This window comes from Saimiri boliviensis, chromosome 5 (assembly GCF_048565385.1).
Source record: "Saimiri boliviensis isolate mSaiBol1 chromosome 5, mSaiBol1.pri, whole genome shotgun sequence".
NCBI classification, from domain to species: Eukaryota; Metazoa; Chordata; class Mammalia; order Primates; family Cebidae; genus Saimiri; species Saimiri boliviensis.
This window is the reverse complement of record NC_133453.1, coordinates 37031768-37052886: the sequence shown is the minus strand read 5'-3', so window position 1 is coordinate 37052886 and position 21119 is coordinate 37031768. Positions and strand designations below refer to the sequence as shown.

At 40.9% G+C, this 21119-nt stretch overlaps 1 protein-coding gene across 1 annotated transcript in view; it reads left to right on the top strand.

Annotated features, from left to right (window-relative positions):
- Positions 1–8034: 8034 nt before the first annotated feature.
- CD28 (CD28 molecule) overlaps positions 8035–21119 on the top strand; it is an 80899-nt gene continuing 67814 nt past the window's right edge. Inside the window, exon 1 of the mRNA XM_074399205.1 lies at positions 8035–10143. The gene's annotated coding sequence lies outside the window, so the exon portion shown is untranslated. The remainder of the gene's footprint in view (positions 10144–21119) is intronic.

Here is a 21119-nt window from a genome sequence, read left to right as displayed (position 1 = left end):
TCTATTAATAATTGTTTTCTTAAAAAGTCTCCAAACATTGGGGGTAATAGAAATGAATAGTAATTTCAGTGTAATGTAGGTACAACCTCTGTATGCCCTATATTTTATTTTAGATGGGGGTCTTACTCTGTCACCCAGGCTGGAGTGCAGTGGTATAATCATGGTTCGCTGCAGCTCACCCTTTTTGGGCTCAAGCAATCCTCCTGCCTCAGCCTCCAGAGTAGCTGGGATTACAGGTGTATGCCACCATGCCCAGTTAATTTTTACATTTTTTGTAGAGATGGGGTCTTGCTATGTTGTCCAGGTTGGTCTTGAACTCCTGACTTCCTGTAATTCTCCCATCTTGGCCTCCCAAAGTGCTGGGATCACAGAAGTGAGCCACCACACCCGGCTTCTATATGCCCTTTTTATTTGGAATTAGTACTTTGTAAAACAGAAGAACATTTCACAAGCAGTTTCAAAAATAGACCCATAACTGTGTATATAAATATCTATTTCTCATATAATTAAGCCTGCAGCAAATATATGCCCATGAAAACATTTGTATTAAATTAGTAGATATTTATGAATAATTTAAAAATTTATTCATCAAAATTCTCCTCAATGCAGTTCATGCTTTTATGACAAAAAGAAAATCTCAAGAATTTATCTTTGAACCAAATCTTTATATAAGGAGCAGTCGAAATGAGGTTTCTCATTGCTATGCTTGCTTGGTTTAAGGTAGTTTTAATACTCTTGAGTCTGCCCTAGAAAATGTTTTATTAAAATATTTGGGTGACCTATTATATTTTTGACTGAGGACGCCAAGATGCAGATGGAAAAAGTCTAAGGGCAAACAAGGCTATAGCAGGTGATTGCACATTCTTGCGTTGCTTTCATGTCTTGGCAGGAAGTGAACCGCCATTCCCCACACACCCTTTGCCTCTTTTCCTTCTGCCCCTGTGCAGATTATTGATGATGTTCTCTAAGGACAGGTTGGGGAGCGGAGGGTGCTTCTCAGAAGGAAGTCTGCTTTGATCTCTGCTGGACGGACAAGTGACCCTGATCTCTTGGGTCATGTCTTTCTTTGAGGATCCCCAGTTCATGCTGGTGTCTGGACAAGGAAGAAACGTTGTCCCTCCACTCCCAACTGCGGAGACCTTGGCTGCATGGCCCAATTTATCAACATTCCAACACACCCTACTGAAGAGGAATCCTTACAAGTCTGAACTTTGGTTTGGGCGACTAAGAATCAAAGGTTTTTTTTTTTTTTTCCGTTTTTACAAAACACCTCAAGAAAAATGCTTTTAATACTGGAACCCTAATAAACAAGAAAATTAGATTTTTTTGATGAGGAAGTACCTTGATACCTATTCCTGAAACAGAGGATACAAGTAACTGTCCCTCCCCAAATATTGTTATTTAATTTATTTAATAATTTGAATTCTTTGTAGATAAAGCAAAATGTAAGCAAAAATAGGAGAGAAAGAAAAAATATGTATTTGCTCTATGGTTTACAAACACTACTATATGGAAATTATTGCTTGGGTGTCTATAATTCTTAATAAAAATTCCAGGAAATCTGTGTTAAAAAATAGCACACATGCCTGAGCGTGGTAGCTCATGCCTGTAATCCCAGCACTTTGGGAGGCCAAGGTGGGCAGATCACCTGTGGTCAGGAGTTCAAGACCAACCTGGCCAACATGATAAAACCCCTTGTCTACTAGAAATACAAAAAAATTAGTTGGGCGCGGTGGTAATCCCAGCTGCTGGAGAGGCTGAGGCAGCAAAATTGCTTGAACCCAGGAGGCAGAGGTTGCAGTTAGCAGAGATCGAACCACTGCACTCCAGCCTAGGTGATAGAGTGAGACTCGTCTCAAAACCAAAACCAAAAACCAAAAACCAAAAACCATGAAGCCAAGGAGGAGGAGAATTTCACTTTCTGAGGAATTCTCAAGAGCAGACATCTTAGTGGTGAGTCATTTATGTGTCAAAAAGAAAAATGGTGTGTCACTCAAATTTATCCTTCTTGTTCCTATTTTCCATAAGAGTTGATACTGAAACTAAGTCAGGAGCAGGGGGCTTCCCATTATTTTCTGAAGGTTCCCAGGCCTGCGGTCTGTTTCTTCTATCTCTTTTTGGCCCTCAGAATCCTGCATGCAACTCAGTCCACTAAGCTCTTTCTCTCCATTCCCATGTACAGGGAGGTAAAACCTTAATTACAAACCACATATTTATATACTCTGACAGAATATGATTGCTAACAATCTAAATCCCGGTGGTTTATTTCAGACTGGAAGTTCTAATGGCTTTGGGGAGTGCATTCTTGATATTTTGATTTTTTTTTTTGTATAACTGTTTATGTATATGTGTTCACACATATCTATTTGGGTGACCATATGGTTCTCTTAAATACTTCAGTGATTCTTTGTCATCCTCAGATAAAGCCCCAGCACTTTAGCATGCCTGAAATCCTCTTTTTCTTACTCTTTGTCTGGGTGACACTTCCTCTTTATGGGTTCAGTTCAGCATTCATCATTTACAGGAAATGTCTGAGGTCCCAGAATGTACACAGGGCTCTCATCTTTCTTCCTGAATTATTTAGTATATTATAATAAAATTATTCACTGATTCATTGGTTCAGCAAATATTTATTGAGCACCTACGCTTATTAACCTAGCACCATAAGCTCCACCAGGTCAGGCTTCTCTGCTGAAAAATAGATCTCCATAAATATTTGCTCAACTAAAATAGATGCATATTATTTTTAGTTTTAGGGGAAAGGCTTAATTGTTTGCAATGAGTGTAATTGCTGTTAGAGAGGCAGTGTGATGTGAAAGAGAGAGAGAAACACGACCTTATTGGAGTCACAATCAGAAGAACTTAGTGTAGGCGCTGGCTAAGAGCCTACCTTTCACAGTCATAATACATAGGTTGAAACTTGCTCTTCTGTTTGCTGGCTTTGTGACGTCAAGCCAATTATCCACTCTCCTTGTGTCTCACACCTAAGATGGAGGTCATAATACCTGATCCACAAGGTTATTGAGAGAATTATATGAGGAAGAGAGTGTATTATAAATTTTGCTGTGACATATTTATTTATTCAGGTTTTTTTTTTTTTTTTTTTTTTTTTTTTTTTTTTTTTTGAGACAAGAGTCTTACTCTGTTGCCCAGGCTGGAGTGCAGTGGTGACATCTTGGCTCACTGCAACCTCTGCCTCCCAGGTTTGAGCAATTCTCCTGCCTCGGAGAATTAGCTGGACTACAGGCTTGCGCCACCAAGCCCAGCTAATTTTTGTATTTTTAGTAGAGATGGGGTTTCATCATGCTGATCAGGCTGGTCTTGAGCTCCTGACCTCAGGTGATCCACTCCGCTCAGCTTCCCAAAGTGCTGGGATTACAGGTGTGAGCTACCATGCCCGGCCTATTTATTCAGGTTTTAAACTTTCTCCGTTTGATCCTTGATCCTGTTCTCAAACTTGAATGTGTATACAAATCACCTGAGGATCTGGTTCATATGCAGTTTTTGATTTAGTAGGTCTGCATTTCTAATGAGCTCCCAGGAAATGCTAATGCTGTGCTCCACAGACCACTATTTGGTCCGGTCTAGAGTTGTGGTTCTCACATCTCACTGTGCACCAGCATCTCCTGGAGGGCTTGTTTAAACATGATTGCCGACTCTCACACCTGGAGTTTCGGCTTTAGCAGATGGTGGGTGAGGCTGAGAATTTACATTCCTTTTTTAATTTTTTCTTTACTTTTTCTAAAACAACAACAACAACAAAACGGGATACATGTGCAGAATGTGCAGGTCGGTTGTGGGTCTAGGTGTGCCACGGCGGTTTGCTGCACCCACTGACATGTCCTCTAAGTTCCCTCCCTGCATCCCCCACTCCCCAAAAGACCCTCGTGTGTGTTATTCCCCTCTTTGTGTTCATGTGTTCTCAATGTTCAACTTCCACTTATGAATGAGAACATGCTGTGTTTTTTTGTTTTTTGTTTTTTTTTTTTTGAGACAGAGTCTCTCACTCTGTCACCCAGGCTGGAGTCAGAGGTGCAATCTTGGCTCACTGCGCCCTCTGCTTCCCAGGTTCAAATGATCCTTCTGCTTCAGCCTCCTGAGTTGCTGGGATTAAAGGCGCCCACCACCATGCCCGGCTTAATTTTGTATTTTTAGTAGAGATGGGGTTTGGCCATCTTGGCCAGTCTGGACTTGAATCCCTGACCCCAAGTGATCTGCCCACCTCGGCCTCCCAAAGTGCTGGGATTACAGGTGTGAGCCACCACACCTGGCCTCATGGTTTTCTGTTTCTAGGTTAGTCCGCCCAGGATGATGGTTTACGGCTTCATCCATGCCCCTGCAAAGGACAGGATCTCATTCCTTTTTATGGCTGCATAGTTGAGAATTTGCATTTCTAACAAGCTCTCAGGTGATGCTAATGCTGCTGATCTAGGAACCTCATCCTTTGAGAACCACTGATCTAGAAAGATTGTTTTACCTGAGAGTAAATTACTTTGCTATGCTTCAGAAAACAGGAATTAGAGATTTAAGACTTGGATTCTGTCTCTTAGCTTATAGTTTTTGTGCCTTAGCACATTTAATACTATTTTTTTTTGACAATGATGGGTGCTAATGTGTTTCTATGGACTTTGCATTGTCAAGGTCTGCCACAGCTGTAGTAACTATATATATATATATATATATATATATATATATATATATTTTTTTTTTTTTTTTTTTTTTTTTTTTTTTTTTTTTTTTTTTTGAGACGGAGTTTCGCTCTTGTTACCCAGGCTGGAGTGCAATGGCGCGATCTCGGCTCACCACAACCTCCACCTCCTGGGTTCAGGCAATTCTCCTGCCTCAGCCTCCTGAGTAGCTGGGATTACAGGCATGCTCCACCATGCCCAGCTAACTTTTTATATTTTTAGTAGAGACAGGGTTTCACCATGTTAGCCAGGATGGTCTTGTCTCCTGACCTTAGGATCTGCCTCCCTCAGCCTCCCAAAGTGCTGGGATTATAGGTGTGAGCTGCTGAGCCTGGCCTGGTTTATTGGTATTCTAGCTCTTTGGAGTGGAGAGATGTTGGCAGCGCTTTCTGGAAGATCAGTTGTTCTCTGAGCAGCCTCTTCAGTCTAAAGGAGAAAAGTAAAATGCCATGAAACCAAATCATACTTCCTTATCTGGAAAGTGGATCAACTGTCTATTTCCAGTTTATGGCCCCTTCTTCACTCTAGGACAGTGTGCTATATTCTGGAGAGAGTTCAGGAGTGGTTCTTGTCCTCAGGATATGTATCCTTTTAAGAGAGATGAGGATTTATGTAAATAATTATGCTAAAGGCAAAATAGAATAATTGATGTATCGACCATACTACCAATGTGAAGAAGGAATGCAGAGGAAACAATAATACATTTTACTTGAGGAAGTTGGCGATGGCTTAAGGAGGCTGTGGCATGTGGGCTGAGACTTTAAGAAGATTTCAGAGCTGGGCGTGGTGGCTTGTGCCTGTAATCCTAGTTACTCTGGAGGCTGAAGTGAATGGATTGCTTGAGGCCAGGAATTCAAGACCAGACTGGGCAACATCACAAGATTCCCTCCCCTAGTCCCAGAACTCTAAACAAGTTTAAAAAAAGTAGCTAGGCATGGTGGTGTGCACCTGTAGTCTCAGCTACCTGGGAGGCTGAGGCAGAAGGATTGCTTGAGCCCAGGAACTCGAGGCTGCAGTCAGCTATGATCACACCACTGTACTGCAGCTTGGGCAATAGAGTGAGACCCCTGTCTCTTAAAAAAAAAAAAAAAAGGCTTTCAGTAGATGGAGGCCTGTTAAGGAGTTTGTAGCTATGTACTTACTATACTAGAACTAAAGTTTCCACTTAGTGGAGCTCACAAACATTGTAAGGGTTATTTTCCCTCAAGTAAGTGGTATATAACACAGGAAAATAGAAATGAACTTTACCAAAGGAAATATGTGTTAAATTTTGTTATATGAAAGGTCAATGTTTGCTTAGATATATATATACTTTTTAATGTCTGTGCCCTGATTGCTTTAAGACCCAGTGAGATTTTGGTTGTTGACCAGATGCTTGGTTTTATGTTGGCCCTGTCTGCACAATTCTGAAATGGAATTCAAGGCTGACTATAGTTTAAAGACTGATATCTTCAACTTTAGAGGACATTGCTGTGGATTCTCTTCTTTACATCTTGCAGAACCCTATAGATTGTTTATAATGAGGAAGTTGGGCAAGATACAGAAGAGATCGAATTGCCTTTTTAGATCTATATTTAAATTTGACGGGACCCAAACTTACTCCTTTGCTCTGTTAGCACATCTGCTTTGGAACCCACTAGATTGTCATTTACTTGACTGTCCCACTTCCTCAACTGTTCTGTTTCCCCCATCAGCAGTTTTCTGGTATCATTTCCTTACAAGCCACCCTAGACTTGTAACCTACCGCTTTGACTGCTGGAAGGTCATGGCATGACCTGCTTATCTGGCGCAGAAAGAAAAACCTTCTAGAACATCATGCTCCATGCTCAAGGGAGGAACGCCTCCTGGAAGCACAAGAATGTGACCAGACTTGCTGGCTCCTATTTATGACCCCTCTAGCTTGTTTAATGATTAAATGTAGAATAGAATTTGTTCTATATCCCTCAAAGGAAATGCCACACCACCCTAGCTATCTCCCCCTACACCCCTACCACATTCCTGCTTTGTGTTGTACATCAATAAATGGTGTGGGTCTCCAGAGCTTGGGGCCTTTGCAGCCTCCAAACTCGTGTTGGTCCCCTGGTCCCCACTTTATGCACTCTTAACTTGTCTTTTCTCATTTCTTTGTCTCTGCCATCCCTTGCAACCCCAACAGTCTATGTCAGGGCTGGTCCCTGACATTTGACCACCCTCTCACCATTTTATTCTACTTTTCTGACACTTTGTCCCTCCATTGCACTCACCCACCAACTCCTCAACCCTAGATCATCCAACATCTGACTAGACAGCTGTGATGGTTAACACTGAGTGTCAACTTGGTTAGACTGAAGGATACAAAGTGTTGCTCCTGCATGTGTCTGGGAGGGTATTGCCAAAGGAGGTTAACATGTGAGTCAGTGGGCTGGGGAAGGCAGACCTACCCTTAATCTGGCTAGGAACAATCTAATCAGCTGCCAGCTCAGCTAGAATATAAAACAGGCAGAGAAATGTGGAAAGAGAAACTGGCCATCTTTTTCCTGTGCTGGATACTTCCTGCCCTTGAACATCAGACTCCCAAGTTCTTCAGTTTTGGATCTCGGACTGGCTCTCCTTGCTCCTCAGCCTGCAGACAGCCTATTGTGGGGAACTTGATTGTGTGAGTTAATAAATAAACTCCCATTTAGATATGTATCTGTTCCATTAGTTCTGTCCCTCTAGAGAACCCTGACTAATACAACAGCTTTATCCCTTTACTTTATATATGTGTTGCCATGTTTAGGTGTGTTTCTTGTAAGACATCTATAGCTGCATTTTGTCTTGTTTTTATTCCAATCTGAGAATAACTGTTTCTTAAATTGGTGAGTTTAACTTGTTTATATTTATTGTGATTACTGATTTATTTGGGTATATTTATATAATCATTTGAAAGAAATTTTATGTTTTTTCTTTGTGCTTTGCTTTTACATTTTTAGCATCACTTTTAAAAAATAAATGTATCTTTTCTTTGTTGTAAAAATTTACATTTTTTTCTTATTCTTTATTTGTTACCTTACAAATTTTAACATGCCTATTTAACTAACATTAATAAATGTTTCTAGTCTGTCTCAGAACAATGTAACCACTATGGAATAATTGAGCTCTGACATCCCTATCTGGTATTCCATGTTGTTGCTCTCTAGAATTTCAGTTCCATCTTATTTTTAATACCTCCAATTATTATTTAAACAAAAATTTAATATTATATATACATATAGAAAAGTGCACAAATCCGCTGGGCACTGTGGCTCACACCTGTAACCCCAGCTCTTTGGGAGGGTGAGGCAGGTGGATCATGCTGAGATGGTGCCACTGCACTCCAGCCTGGTGACAGAGTAAGACTCCATCAAAAAAAAACAAAACATGAAAATAAAATTGTTTCAATTTTTTGAAGATTTAAATGAATTTTATTAATAATACAGGCTGGGTGTGGTAGCTCATGCCTGTAATCCTAGGACTTTGGGAGGCCGAGGCAGGCAGATCATGAAGCCAGAAGATCAAGAGCATCCTGGCCAACATGGGGAAACCCTGTCTCTACTAAAATACAAAAATTAGCCAGGAGTGGTGGTGGGCACTTGTAATCCCAGCTACTCAGCAGACTGTGGCAGGAGAATCACTTGAACCCAGAAGGCAGATGTTGCAGTGAGCCAGGACTGTGCCACTGTACTTCAGCCTGGTTGATGGAGTCAGACTCGGTCTCAAAAAAAAAAAAAAAAAAAAAAAATCAATTAATTGACAAATAAAATTGTATATATTGGTGGTGTAGAACATGATGTTTTGATGTATGCATACATTGTGGAATGGCTAAAGCAGATAATTGACATATAAATTACCTCACATATTTATCTTTTTTTAATGGTGAGAACTTTGGTCTATTTTTCTGGTGAATAATATGTGGCAGGACTGGTTCTAGAACCAGGTCATCCAGAGATGCTCTGTCTGCTGCCATCAACATAGGATCTCAGAAGGTGGTACTCCTCTTCCAACGGTGCATTATTTTACTTAAAACAAACAAACAAACAAACAAACAAACAGAGAACGGTGGCTCATGCCTGTAATTTCAGCACTTTGGGAGGACGAGGTGGGCAGATCACGAGGTCAAGAGATTGAGACCACCCTGGCCAACATGGTGAAACCCTGTTTCTACTCAAAATACAGAAATTAGCTGGGTGTGGTGGCATGCACCTGTAGTCCCAGATACTCTGGAGGCTGAGGCAGGACAATTGCTTGAACCTGGGAGGTGGAGGTTGCAGTGAGCCGAGATTGCACCACTGCACTCCATCAAGCCTGGTGACAGAGCAAGACTCCATCACAAACAAACAAACAAAAAAACAAACCGCAAAAGAAATCCTTATTTCTAGATGAAATAAGAACCACCAGGAAATTCCAGGAGATATCAGTTATGTCAGTTGTTACAATTGGTACATAATGATATAACATCTGTTACAATGAAAACAGCAAGTATGTATTTTACAGCTTGTAAAAAGTCCCCATATTTTCTTTTAGTAATCATTTTAATGTGTATATGTGTGTGTGAGAAAAGGACACTATTAAAAGAAAGTTTGAAACTTTTCTTTTTCTAATCCTATGTCTACTTTTAGCCAATATTTTTGAGCATCAACCATATCTCTCCTCAGTAACTATATTTTCTTGTTTCCTACCAGGTCATATGAAAAACTGTGTATAATTCAGAAGAGATATTTCTACAGTGAAAAAAATACTGCATATTTAAATCAATTCAAGTTTCTTCTTAACATCTAGGCTGTATCTAGGACACATCTGGACATCTGGAAATGTCCAAATTTGACTGAGTTTTCCAGTTTTCAGCAGAACATTTAGCAAATAAAAGAATAAGGAACTTGTACAAATTGCATATATATATTTTTAAGTCAACAGCATTTCAGTGAGGCTGATATCCTCATGGCACGGTGTTTATTTCTTGCTCCATGTCAGACTTACCCCATGTTGGTAGAGGAGGCTGACATGCAAAGGGTGTGGTTTTTGAGGTTGCCACATATCTTGCCATGACTTAAAATATCTCTCTCTCTGGCCGCCAGACGGCCTGGGGAAGCACCAAACACAGGATCCATTGACCTCAGAACTTGGTGCTTTAGGACTGGAGGCTTTTTATGGTCCTTCTGAAATTTTTGTTTCTAAATATCTGAAGCACATCAAGCCTTAAACTGGGATTTTGTGCTTCTTCTTCTCGATTTGCTGAAAGCAGAGGGTAGAATTAATTTCGGGCATAGACAGTAAATGCTGACTTTTCATTGTTCCCTTGAGAACACTTTACTATCGAAAACAAAGTCTCCCTTCTTCAGGCCATGTCTTGTGGAAACTGTGCATATGAAGCGTGGAGAAACCTCATAGGCAAACTGGAAATCTACAAACAGGCCTAGTCTTTGAGGATGCTCGGCAGCGGTGGAGGAAGAAGCCTCAGGTATCTCTTCAGGTCCAATTCCCTCCTGGATGTAGATATACAAAATGTAGTTTACTTCCAGTTATTGAATGGTAATGTTTTGAAATATTAGAAAAATAATCATCTTGAAGGGGAAAAGGCAAAGAACATTATTTGGAGAGGAGAAGATTTTTTTTTTTCTGTTTGTAGAGTGGAAAAGTGAGACAAATTGGTTTGAAAAGAGAAAAGAAATAATTGCAAAGGAGACTTTATTCATTTAACATTTATTGAGCACCTACTATGTGCGAGAGATAGTTCTAGTCACTGGAGATATAGTAGTCAGTGGACTAGACAAACATGTTCTTTGGACTTCTCAGTCCAGCGAAAGGGCACGGAGGAGACCTAACCCAGTGAGTGTGTGCAGCAAGGGATCAGAGGAGATTTCTCTGAAGGAGTGATATTTAAACCAAGACCTGAATAGGGTTAGGTGGACAAGCTCCCATTTTAGTTTGGCTTCATTTTTGATGGCTGCATTACAAAGCAAAACAAAACAAAAATTCAGTTCTAAATCCTTTATTTTTTTCTACCTCAGATGGTTGGTTGCCTGCCTGAGATACAACTCTGATTTCAACAAGAGACAATTGGATTGCTATTTTTCTCTCTCCCTTGACTTGATATTTATTATTTCTTATCTCTCATTATATTACTATTTACTGGTTTATGTCTGTCTGTCTCTATAGACTGTAAGTCACTAAGGGCCAGGGACTATGTCTTAATAGTCTTTGTTCAGGCACCACATAGCTCTAGGATGAATAAAGGAATCAAGATGAATGAAAAAAAGATAACAATTGTTCTGTTTTTTTTTTTTTTTTGAGACGGAGTTTTGCTCTTGTTACCCAGGCTGGAGTGCAATGGCGCGATCTCGGCTCACCACAACCTCTGCCTCCTGGGTTCAGGCAATTCTCCTGCTTCAACCTCCTGAGTAGCTCGGATTACAGGCACGCACCACCATGCCCAGCTACTTTTTTTTTGTATTTTTAGTAGAGACAGGGTTTCACCATATTGACCAGGATGGTCTCGATCTCTTGACCTCGTGATCCACCCGCCTCGGCCTCCCAAAGTACTGGGATTACAGGCTTGAGCCACTGCGCCCGGCCTATAACAATTGTTCTTATGGCATCATTTTGCATAGAGAAAAGTGTCATATCAAACTGTTCTTCCCATCCAATTGATTTAATTGCACAACCGAATCTCCCATCCAGTCTATTCAATAACACGAATGGATTGAGCATCTACCATACACAGGTGAGCAAAACAGACAAGGCATTGGCTTTTGTGGAGTGTACAGTCTGATGGAGGAAGACAAACTTTATATAAATAATCACTCAAATACTTAATTCCTAATTCTTTCAAAAGAAACAATGTAGGTAAAAATACTGAAATAAAGGATTTGAGCTGAAAGTGGCAGGAAAATGTAAAGTTTTGGCAGGTTTTTGGATGCCTATAAGAAATGTGTCTTGCATTTGCTTCCTCTTTTCCCTTCTAGCCTCTTGCAGTAATTGAGTTTATAAAATTAAGATGTATAATTTCTTTTTTTTTTAATTGCATTTTAGGTTTTGGGGTACATGTGATGAACATGCAAGATTGTTGCATAGGTACACACATGGCAGTGTGGTTTGCTGCCTCCCGTCCCCTCACCTGTATCTGTCATTTCTCCCCATGCTATCTCTTCCCACCTCCCCACCCACCCGCCCCTCCCCCATTTCCCCCCAACGGACCCCAGTGTGTAGTGCTCCCCTCCCTGTGTCCATGTGTTCTCATTGTTCAACACCCACCTATGAGTGAGAATATACGGTGTTTGATTTTCTGCTCTTGTGTCAGTTTGCTGAGAATGATGGTTTCCGGTTCATCCATGTCCCTACAAAGGACGTGAACTCATCGTTTTTGATGGCTGCGTAATATTCCATGGTGTATATGTACCACATTTTCCCTATCCAGTCTATCATCATTGGGCATTTGGGTTGGTTCCAGGTCTTTGCTATTGTAAACAGTGCTGCAATGAACATTCGTGTGCACGTGTCCTTGTAGTAGAATGATTTATAATCCTTTGGATATATACCCAGTAATGGGATTGCTGGGTCAAATGGGATTTCTATTTTTAGGTCCTTGAGGAATCGCCACACTGTCTTCCACAATGGTTGAATTAATTTACATTCCCACCAACAGTGTAAAAGTGTTCCTATTTCTCCACATCCTCTCCAGCATCTGTTGTTTCCCGATTTTTTAATGATCGCCATTCTAACTGGTGTGAGATGGTATCTCAATGTGGTTTTGATTTGCATTTCTCTGATGACCAGTGATGATGAGCATTTTTTCATATGTTTGTTGGCCTCCTGTATGTCTTCTTTTGTAAAGTATCTGTTCATATCCTTCACCCATTTTTGAATGGGCTTGTTTGTTTTTTTCTTGTAGATCTGCTTTAGTTCTTTGTAAATTCTGGATATCAGCCCCTTGTCAGATGGGTAGACTGCAAAATTTTTTTCCCATTCTTTTGGTTGCCGATTCACTCTACTGACTGTTTCTTTTGCCGTGCAGAAGCTGCGGAGTTTGATTAGGTCCCATTTGTCTATTTTGGCTTTTGTTGCCATTGCTTTTGGCGTTTTGGTCATGAAGTCCTTGCCTACACCTATGTCCTGAATGGTTTTGCCTAGATTTTCTTCTAAGGTTTTTATGGTATTAGGTCTGATGTTTAAGTCTTTAATCCATCTGGAGTTAATTTTGGTGTAAGGTGTCAGGAAGGGGTCCTGTTTCTGCTTTCTGCACATGGCTAGCCAGTTTTCCCAACACCATTTATTAAACAGGGAGTCCTTTCCCCATTGCTTGTTTTTGTCAGGTTTGTCGAAGATCAGATGGTTGTGGGTATGCTGTATTTCCTCTGAGGCCTCTGTTCTGTTCCATTGGTCTATATCTCTGTTTTGGTACCAGTACCACGCTGTTTTGATTACTGTAGCCTTGTAGTATAGTTTGAAGTCCGGTAGTGTGATGCCTCCTGCTTTGTTTTTTTGGCTTAGAATTGACTTGGCTATGCGGGCTCTCTTTTGGTTCCATATGAAGTTTAAGGTGTTTTTTTTCCAGTTCTGTGAAGAAGGTCATTGGTAGCTTGATGGGAATAGCGTTGAATCTATAAATTACTTTGGGCAGTATGGCCATTTTCACGATGTTGATTCTTCCTAACCATGAACATGGAATGTTTCTCCATCTGTTTGTATCCTCTCTTATTTCGTTGAGCAATGGCTTGTAGTTCTCCTTGAAGAGGTCCTTTACGTTCCTTGTTAGTTGTATTCCTATGTACTTTATTCTCTTTGTAGCAATTGTGAATGGCAGTTCGTTCTTGATTTGGCTCTCTTGAAGTCTATTACTGGTGTATAGGAATGCTTGTGATTTTTGCACATTGATTTTGTATCCTGAGACTTTGCTGAAGTTGTTTATCAGTTTCAGGAGATTTTGGGCTGAGATGATGGGGTCTTCCAGATATACAATCATGTCCTCTGCAAATAGAGACAATTTGATTTCCTCCTTTCCAATTTGGATACCCTTTATTTCTTTTTCTTGCCTGATTGCTCTGGCTAGAACTTCCAGTACTATATTGAATAGGAGTGGTGAGAGAGGGCATCCTTGTCTAGTGCCAGATTTCAAAGGGAATGCTTCCAGTTTTTGCCCATTCAGTATGATATTGGCTGTTGGTTTGTCGTAAATAGCTTTCATTGTTTTGAGATACGTTCCGTCAATACCTAGTTTATTGAGGGTTTTTAGCATAAAGTGTTGTTGAATTTTGTCGAAAGTCTTCTCTGCATCAATTGAGATAATCATGTGGTTTTTGTCTTTGGTTCTGTTTATGTGGTGAATTACGTTTATGGACTTGCAATGTTGAACCAGCCTTGCATCCCCGGGATGAATCCTACTTGATCATGGTGGATGAGCTTTTTGATATGCTGTTGCAATCGGTTTGCCAGTATTTTATTGAAGATTTTTGTGTCTATGTTCATCATGGATATTGGCCTGAAATTTTCTTTTCTTGTTGAGTCTCTGCTGGGTTTTGGTATCAGGATGATGTTTGTCTCGTAAAATGATTTGGGAAGGATTCCCTCTTTTTGGATTGTCTGGAATAGTTTCAGAAGGAATGGTATCAGCTCCTCTTTGTATGTCTGGTAGAATTCAGCTGTGAACCCATCTGGACCTGGGCTTTTTTTGGGTGGTAGGTTCTTTATTGCTGCCTCGACTTCAGACCATGTTATTGGTCTATTCAGGGTTTCTGCTTCTTCCAGGTTTAGGCTTGGGAGGATGCAGGTGTCCAGGAATTTATCCATTTCTTCCAGGTTTACTAGTTTATGTGCATAGAGTTGTTTGTAATAATCTCTGATGATGGTTTGGATTTCTGTGGAATCTGTGGTGATATCCCCTTTATCGTTTTTTATTGCATCAATTTGGTTATTCTCTCTTTTCTTTTTTATTAATCTGGCTAGTGGTCTGTCTATTTTGTTGATCTTTTCAAAAAACCAGCTCCTGGATTTATTGATTTTTTGAAGAGTTTTTTGTGTCTCTATTTCCTTCAGTTCTGCTCTGATCTTAGTTATTTCCTGTCTTCTGCTAGGTTTTAAGTTTTTTTGATCTTGCTCCTCTAGCTCTTTCAATTTTGATGATAGGGTGTCAATTTTAGATCTCTCCTTTCTTCTCATGTGGGCACTCATTGCTATATATTTTCCTCTAGAGACTGCTTTAAATATGTCCCAGAGATTCCGGTATGTTGTGTCTTCGTTCTCATTGGTTTTGAAGAACATCATTATTTCTGCCTTCATTTCCTTGTTCATCCAGTCAACATTCAAGAGCAAGTTGTTCAGTTTCCATGAAGCTGTGTGGTTCTGAGTTAGTTTCTGCATTCTGAGTTCTAACTCGATTGCACTGTGGTCTGATAGACTGTTTGTTATGATTTCTGTTCTTTTGCATTTGCTGAGGAGTGATTTATTGCCAATTATGTGGTCAATTTTAGAGTAGGTGTGATGTGGTGCTGAGAAGAATGTATATTCTGTGGTTTTGGGGTGGAGAGTTCTGTAAATGTCTATTAGGTTTGCTTGTTCCAGGTCTGTATTCAGGTCCTGGATATCCTTGTTGATTTTCTCTCTGGTTCATCTGTCTAATATTGACAATGGGGTGTTAAAGTCTCCCACTATTATTGTGTGGGAGTCTAAGTCTCTTTGTAAGTCATTAAGAACTTGCCTTATGTATCTGGGTGCTCCTGTATTGGATGCGTATATATTTAGGATTGTTAGCTCTTCTTGTTGCAGTGATCCTTTTACCATTATGTAATGTCCTTCTTTGTCTCTTTTGATCTTTGTTGCTTTAAAGTCTATTTTATCAGAGATGAGAATTGCAACTCCTGCCTTTTTTTGCTCTCCATTTGCTTGGTAGATCTTCCTCCATCCCTTTATTTTGAGCCTTTGTGTATCCTTGCATGTAAGATGGGTTTCCTGGATACAGCACACTGATGGGTTTTTGGCTTTTTATCCAATTTGCCAGTCTGTGTCTTTTGATTGGGGCATTTAGTCCATTGACATTTAGGGATAGTATTGTTATGTGTGAATTTGATACTGTCATTTTGATGCTACCTGGCTGTTTTGTTGGTTAGCTGATGCAGATTCTTGATTGTGTTGATGCTCTTTTACCATTTGGTGTGTTTTTGGAGTGGCTGGTACTGGTTGTTCCTTTATACGTGTAGAGCCTCTTTCAGGAGTTCTTGTAGAGCAGGTTTGGTGGTGATGAAATCTCTGAGTGCTTGCTTGTTCACAAAGGATTTTATTTTTCCTTCATTTATGAAGCTTAGTTTGGCTGGATAGGAGATTCTGGGTTGAAAGTTCTTTTCTTTGAGGATGTTGAATATTGGCCCCCAATCTCTTCTGGCTTGTAGGGTTTCTGCTGAGAGATCTGCTGTGAGTCTAATGGGCTTCCCTTTGTGGGTAACCCGACCTTTCTCTCTGGCTGCCCTTAGCATTTTCTCTTTCATTTCAACCCTGGTGAATCTGACGATTATGTGCCTTGGGGTTGCTCTTCTTGAGGAATATCTTTGTGGTGTTCTCTGTATTTCCTGGATTTGAATATTGGTCTGCCTTGCTAGGTTGGGGAAGTTTTCCTGGATAATATCCTGAAGAGTATTTTCCAGCTTGGATTCATTCTCTTCATCACATTCAGGTACACCTATCAGACATAGATTAGGTCTTTTCATATAGTCCCACATTTCTTGAAGATTTTGTTCACTCCTTTTTGTGCTTTTTTCTCTGTTCTTGCTTTCTCTTTTTATTTCATTGAGTTGATCTTCGACCTCTGATATCCTTTCTTCTGCTTGGTCAATTCAGCTGTTGAAGCTTGTGCATGCTTCACGAAGTTCTCGTGTTGCGTTTTTCAGCTCCATCAATTCACTTATACTCCTCTCTATGCTGTCCATTCTCGTCAGCAGTTCATCCAATCTTTTTTCAAGGTTCCTATTTTCTTTGCGTTCAGTTAGAACATGTTCTTTTAGCTCACTGTAGTTTCTTTTTTCTTTTTCTTTTTTTTTTTTTGAGACAAGAGTTTCGCTCTTGTTACCCAGGCTGGAGTGCAATGGCGCGATCTCGGCTCACCGCAACCTCCGCCTCCTGGGTTCAGGCAATTCTCCTGCCTCAGCCTCCTGAGTAGCTGGGATTACAGGCACGCGCCACCATGCCCAGCTAATTTTTGTATTTTTAGTAGAGACGGGGTTTCACCATGTTGACCAGGATGGTCTCGATCTCTTGACCTCGTGATCCACTCGCCTCAGCCTCCCAAAGTACTGGGATTACAGGCTTGAGCCACCGCGCCCGGCCTCACTGTAGTTTCTTACTACCCACCTTCTGAAGTCTGATTCTGTCATTTCATCACCCTCCTTCTCCATCAGGTCTGGTTCCCTTGCTGGTGAGGAGTTGTGATCCCTTTTAGGAGGAGAGGTGTTCTGGTTTCGGGAGTTTTCATCCTTTTTGCGCTGGTTTCTTCCCATTTTTGTGGGTTTATCCACCTGTTGTCTGTCTCTGTCCCAGGGAGTTGGAGCTTTATGAGTTTCCGTTGCACTACTGCCTTTTTTGATTTTTCTTTCAGGTCTGACCCGCCCAACTAGCAGCACGCCTAGCCACTGCCTGCCCACAGGGGCTTTGCTGAGCTGCTGTGGGCTCCGCCCAGCTGCCCTGAGCTCTTCCCTGTAGTCCTTTTTATAAGGGCAATGGTGGCCCCGCCTCTGTTATGGTGGACTCTCTCTGTTGTGGCAGGTTGCCTCGGCAACGGCAGCCTGCCTCCGTAGCGGTGGAGAGTCTCAGTAATGGCGGAAACCCCTCCCCCACGGAGCCGGACCGTCCCGGTTCAGCTGTGCTTGGTTTGAAGGGCTCAACCCAGAGGGTTTCCAATTACTGTTTTTGTTTTCGTTGTTGTTGGGGGTGGAGGGGTGGGACCAACCGAGCCTGATCACCTGGCTCCCTGACTCAAGAGTCTTTTCTTTTAAGTTGAACGACCCCGCGTTCTGGTCGCTTGTTGAAAAGGCGCCGGGATCTCCCGTGCTGCGACTCACGGAGTCAGCTCGAACTGTGGCGCCGGCTCCTGGCGGTTTTTTTGCCTAGGAATCTCCTGGCCTGGCTCGCTATTTCAGATGAATGGGCTATTCTGCCATCTCAGGGCTCTGCTCGCCAGCTAAGAGGGCTCCCAGACCAGTGGCTTTTGTACAGAGAACCGCAGCAACAGGGAGTAGTCACAGCAGCCGCGCAGGCGGAATCAGCCCCGCGGGGGCCAAAACAGCCGCACCGGCTGGGACTGCGATGCTGGCGACCCCTCTGCCTGGGTATCTCCTGGTCTGTGGGCAATAAGAGTTCGTCTGGAAATGCGGCGTCCACTCACCGTCTGCACTTTCACTGGGAGCTGAAGTCCTGAGCTGTTCTTAGGTGGCCATCTTCCCAGCATTAAGATGTATAATTTCTACAGGGAAAAGCAAATAAATTGCTGTTCATTCTAGATATTTTAGCTGCCTAGGTTGGCCCAACTGTTAATAGCAAACCCCATGTTTTGGGCAAACAGCAGCTAATCATTAGTGGTACTTTGATTTTCCCCAAAGTTGTTTTCTAGTGTTCTTGAAACTATCAAGCAAGTCAGAATCCAGTTTTGCAGGGAAGTTTTGGAGCTCTAAAAAATTATCATAGTCTATAGTCAGAGGTGTGATTCCTGCACATCAAGAGTATGAGAGGACATACCAGGAAAGGGAAATGTAAGAAAGAAAACAAACAAACCAACAAACCCAAAAAGCAAATGAGATTACAGATGGATCTAGAGGAAGAAAATAAGAGTAAGAATAATTTGCATTGCTCTCCAAATATCAGTAAGACTACTCTCAGAAGCTTATGAAATAATTATACACAGAACAGGATACACATTTTTTTTTTCTGGCTCCAGATCTAAGAAAACAACTCTTCAGTATTAGAAGACTAACACTGAAGGAACAAAGTGACCTCCTTAACGTAGTAGGACATTAAACTACTATTAAGTTGATATTTCATAGTTCTCTGTGAAATTTTTGCATGTAAATCAGGATCCCTCTTCCCCCACCTAGCGTTCTTTCCCTTTCTTTCCATCTTCTTTTCGTTTTTGATTTCCTTTCTTTTCTTTTTTTCTGAATGCTATCATGTGGATCTCTGGACTGTGCTGCTAACACACATGATATCTATGCTGTTGACAATACAAGTATGAAGATGAGAGGGCACATAAAATGGTGTGATAACACTGGATAATAGTATTCACAGATATTTTATTTCTGCTAATAATTTGAAAAGAAAAGGCATATTTGCTACTGTTGTTTAATATTGTGCAATGTTTGATGAAAATATTGTCTTCTTTATTCATAGTCCGGTGTTGAATTGCTTACCATTAAAAAAAAAATGTGAGAGCTGAATTGGTAAGAATAAAGACAGCAAGAGAGGTAGAAAGAAAGAAAGAATAAAAGAAATAAACTGGGCGCAGTGGCTCACACCTGTAATCCCAGCACTCTGGGGGGCTGAGGTGGGTGGATCACCTGAAGTCAGGAGTTTGAGACCAGCCTGGCCAACATGGCAAAATCCCATCTCTACTAAAAATAGAAAAACTAGCTAGGCATGGTGGTACATGTATGTAATCCCAGCTACACAGGAGGCTGAGGCAAGAGAATTGCTTGAACCTGGGAGGCAGATGTTGCAGTGAGCTGAGATCACACCACTGCACTCCTGCCTGGGCAACAGAGCGAGATTCCATCTCAAAAAAAAAAAAAAAAAAAAAAAAAGAAAAAAAAAGAAATGAATAAATAGAAGTATGGGACACTACTCACAACTTTCCCAGATGAGTGTCCCATTTGTGTTTACCTTGTCACAGCAGAGGACAGTTCAGTGAGAACCTTATACAGGTTGCACCTCATATACCCTGAGTCATGCATTCTCAACAGGAGCTATGTTTCCCCCAAGGAAGTGAAAATTGATTGTGAGTATATGTAATCTTACTTTTTAGTGTATAACTCTCTCTATATATGCATAAAACATACAGATGGATATACAGTATGCATGATATTAAAATTTCATGGGGGGCAATTAAGAAAAAATGTCTGAAAGTGTTCTTTAGGGGGACAACAATAATGAAAACGAACGATTCAGAGACACTGCCCTTAATGGTATCTTCATGCTTTGTGGAGGAGGTAATTTACTTCTGGGTGAAGCTACTTAATCTTAAATACTTGATATTTATGCTACAATACCAACAAAGAAATGACCATTATTGAATGAAGCCAAAATGGTGGCATGACTACCAAACGATGGAGAAGCTTGAGGCAAATGGATAGGCTTCTCAATGGCCTTACCATAAATCCAACAAATATAGCCCCAAATAGACTATTTATATTGGAAATAAAGAAGTGGTAAGAGGTAAATCATTTTTTGCTTATTTGCAGATTTTTTTTTTTTTTTTTTTTTTTTCTGAGATGGAGTCTTGCTCTGTCGCCCAGGCTGGGGTGCAGTGGTACCATCTGGCTCACTGCAACCTCTGCCTCTCGGGTTTAAGCAATTCTCCTGCCTCAGCTGCCCGAGTAGGTGGGATTACAGGTGCATGTCACCATACCCAGTTAATTAATTAATTAATTTTTATTTTTTATTTTTGGTAGAGACGGGGTTTCAATATGTTGGCCAGGCTGGTCTCAAACTACTGATCTCATGATCCACCCGCCTCAGCCTCCCAAAGTTTTGGGATTACAGGCATGAGCCACTGTGCCTGGCCTGCAGATTTTAATTTACAGAATTTATAGTTTTATGCATACATGTACAGTAGACATTTTTGTAACTGACTCTCACTTAATGACTTGCCAGATTAACAGAGGTTCTCCACATCCTCTGTAATGCATCCCATTGAGGTCCATGGCACTTTGCACATTCTATGTTAGTAGGCTACTCACCATTATACCCTATGCTTCTGTACTCTTCAGTTTTATGCTCACTAAGAGTAAACCTGGTTTATTCCCAAACTTGTTTATACCAGTTAGTTGCATTTGTTACTATACTTACTTATTATTTAATGAAATAAGAGGTAAGCCTATGAGTGCAAAAGGAAAGAGGATTATTGTTTCTATGAAACCCAAATTGAATGCTTTAAGAAAGAGTCAATAAAGAAAGTCACAATCTAAATTGAGAACAAAGTGATTCTATGCTTGCTCCCAGCCATGTTCAAATGCAGGTACAGAACAGGCAGAGCATGACGGAGGTAGAGAAGGTATGGAGAATTAAAGGTGTGTCTAATAGGTTAATGAATATTGGACTTTAAGCTGGTTAAGGAGAAAAACAAGAACATGAAGGTCTTGAGAGGTGATGATAAGATGGTAGGCTTTGTCAACAGGAAGGCATTGGGTTATAGTCAGAGTCATCTGAAATATTGGAGGTTGTGATTAGAGAATGAACTGCTTGAAA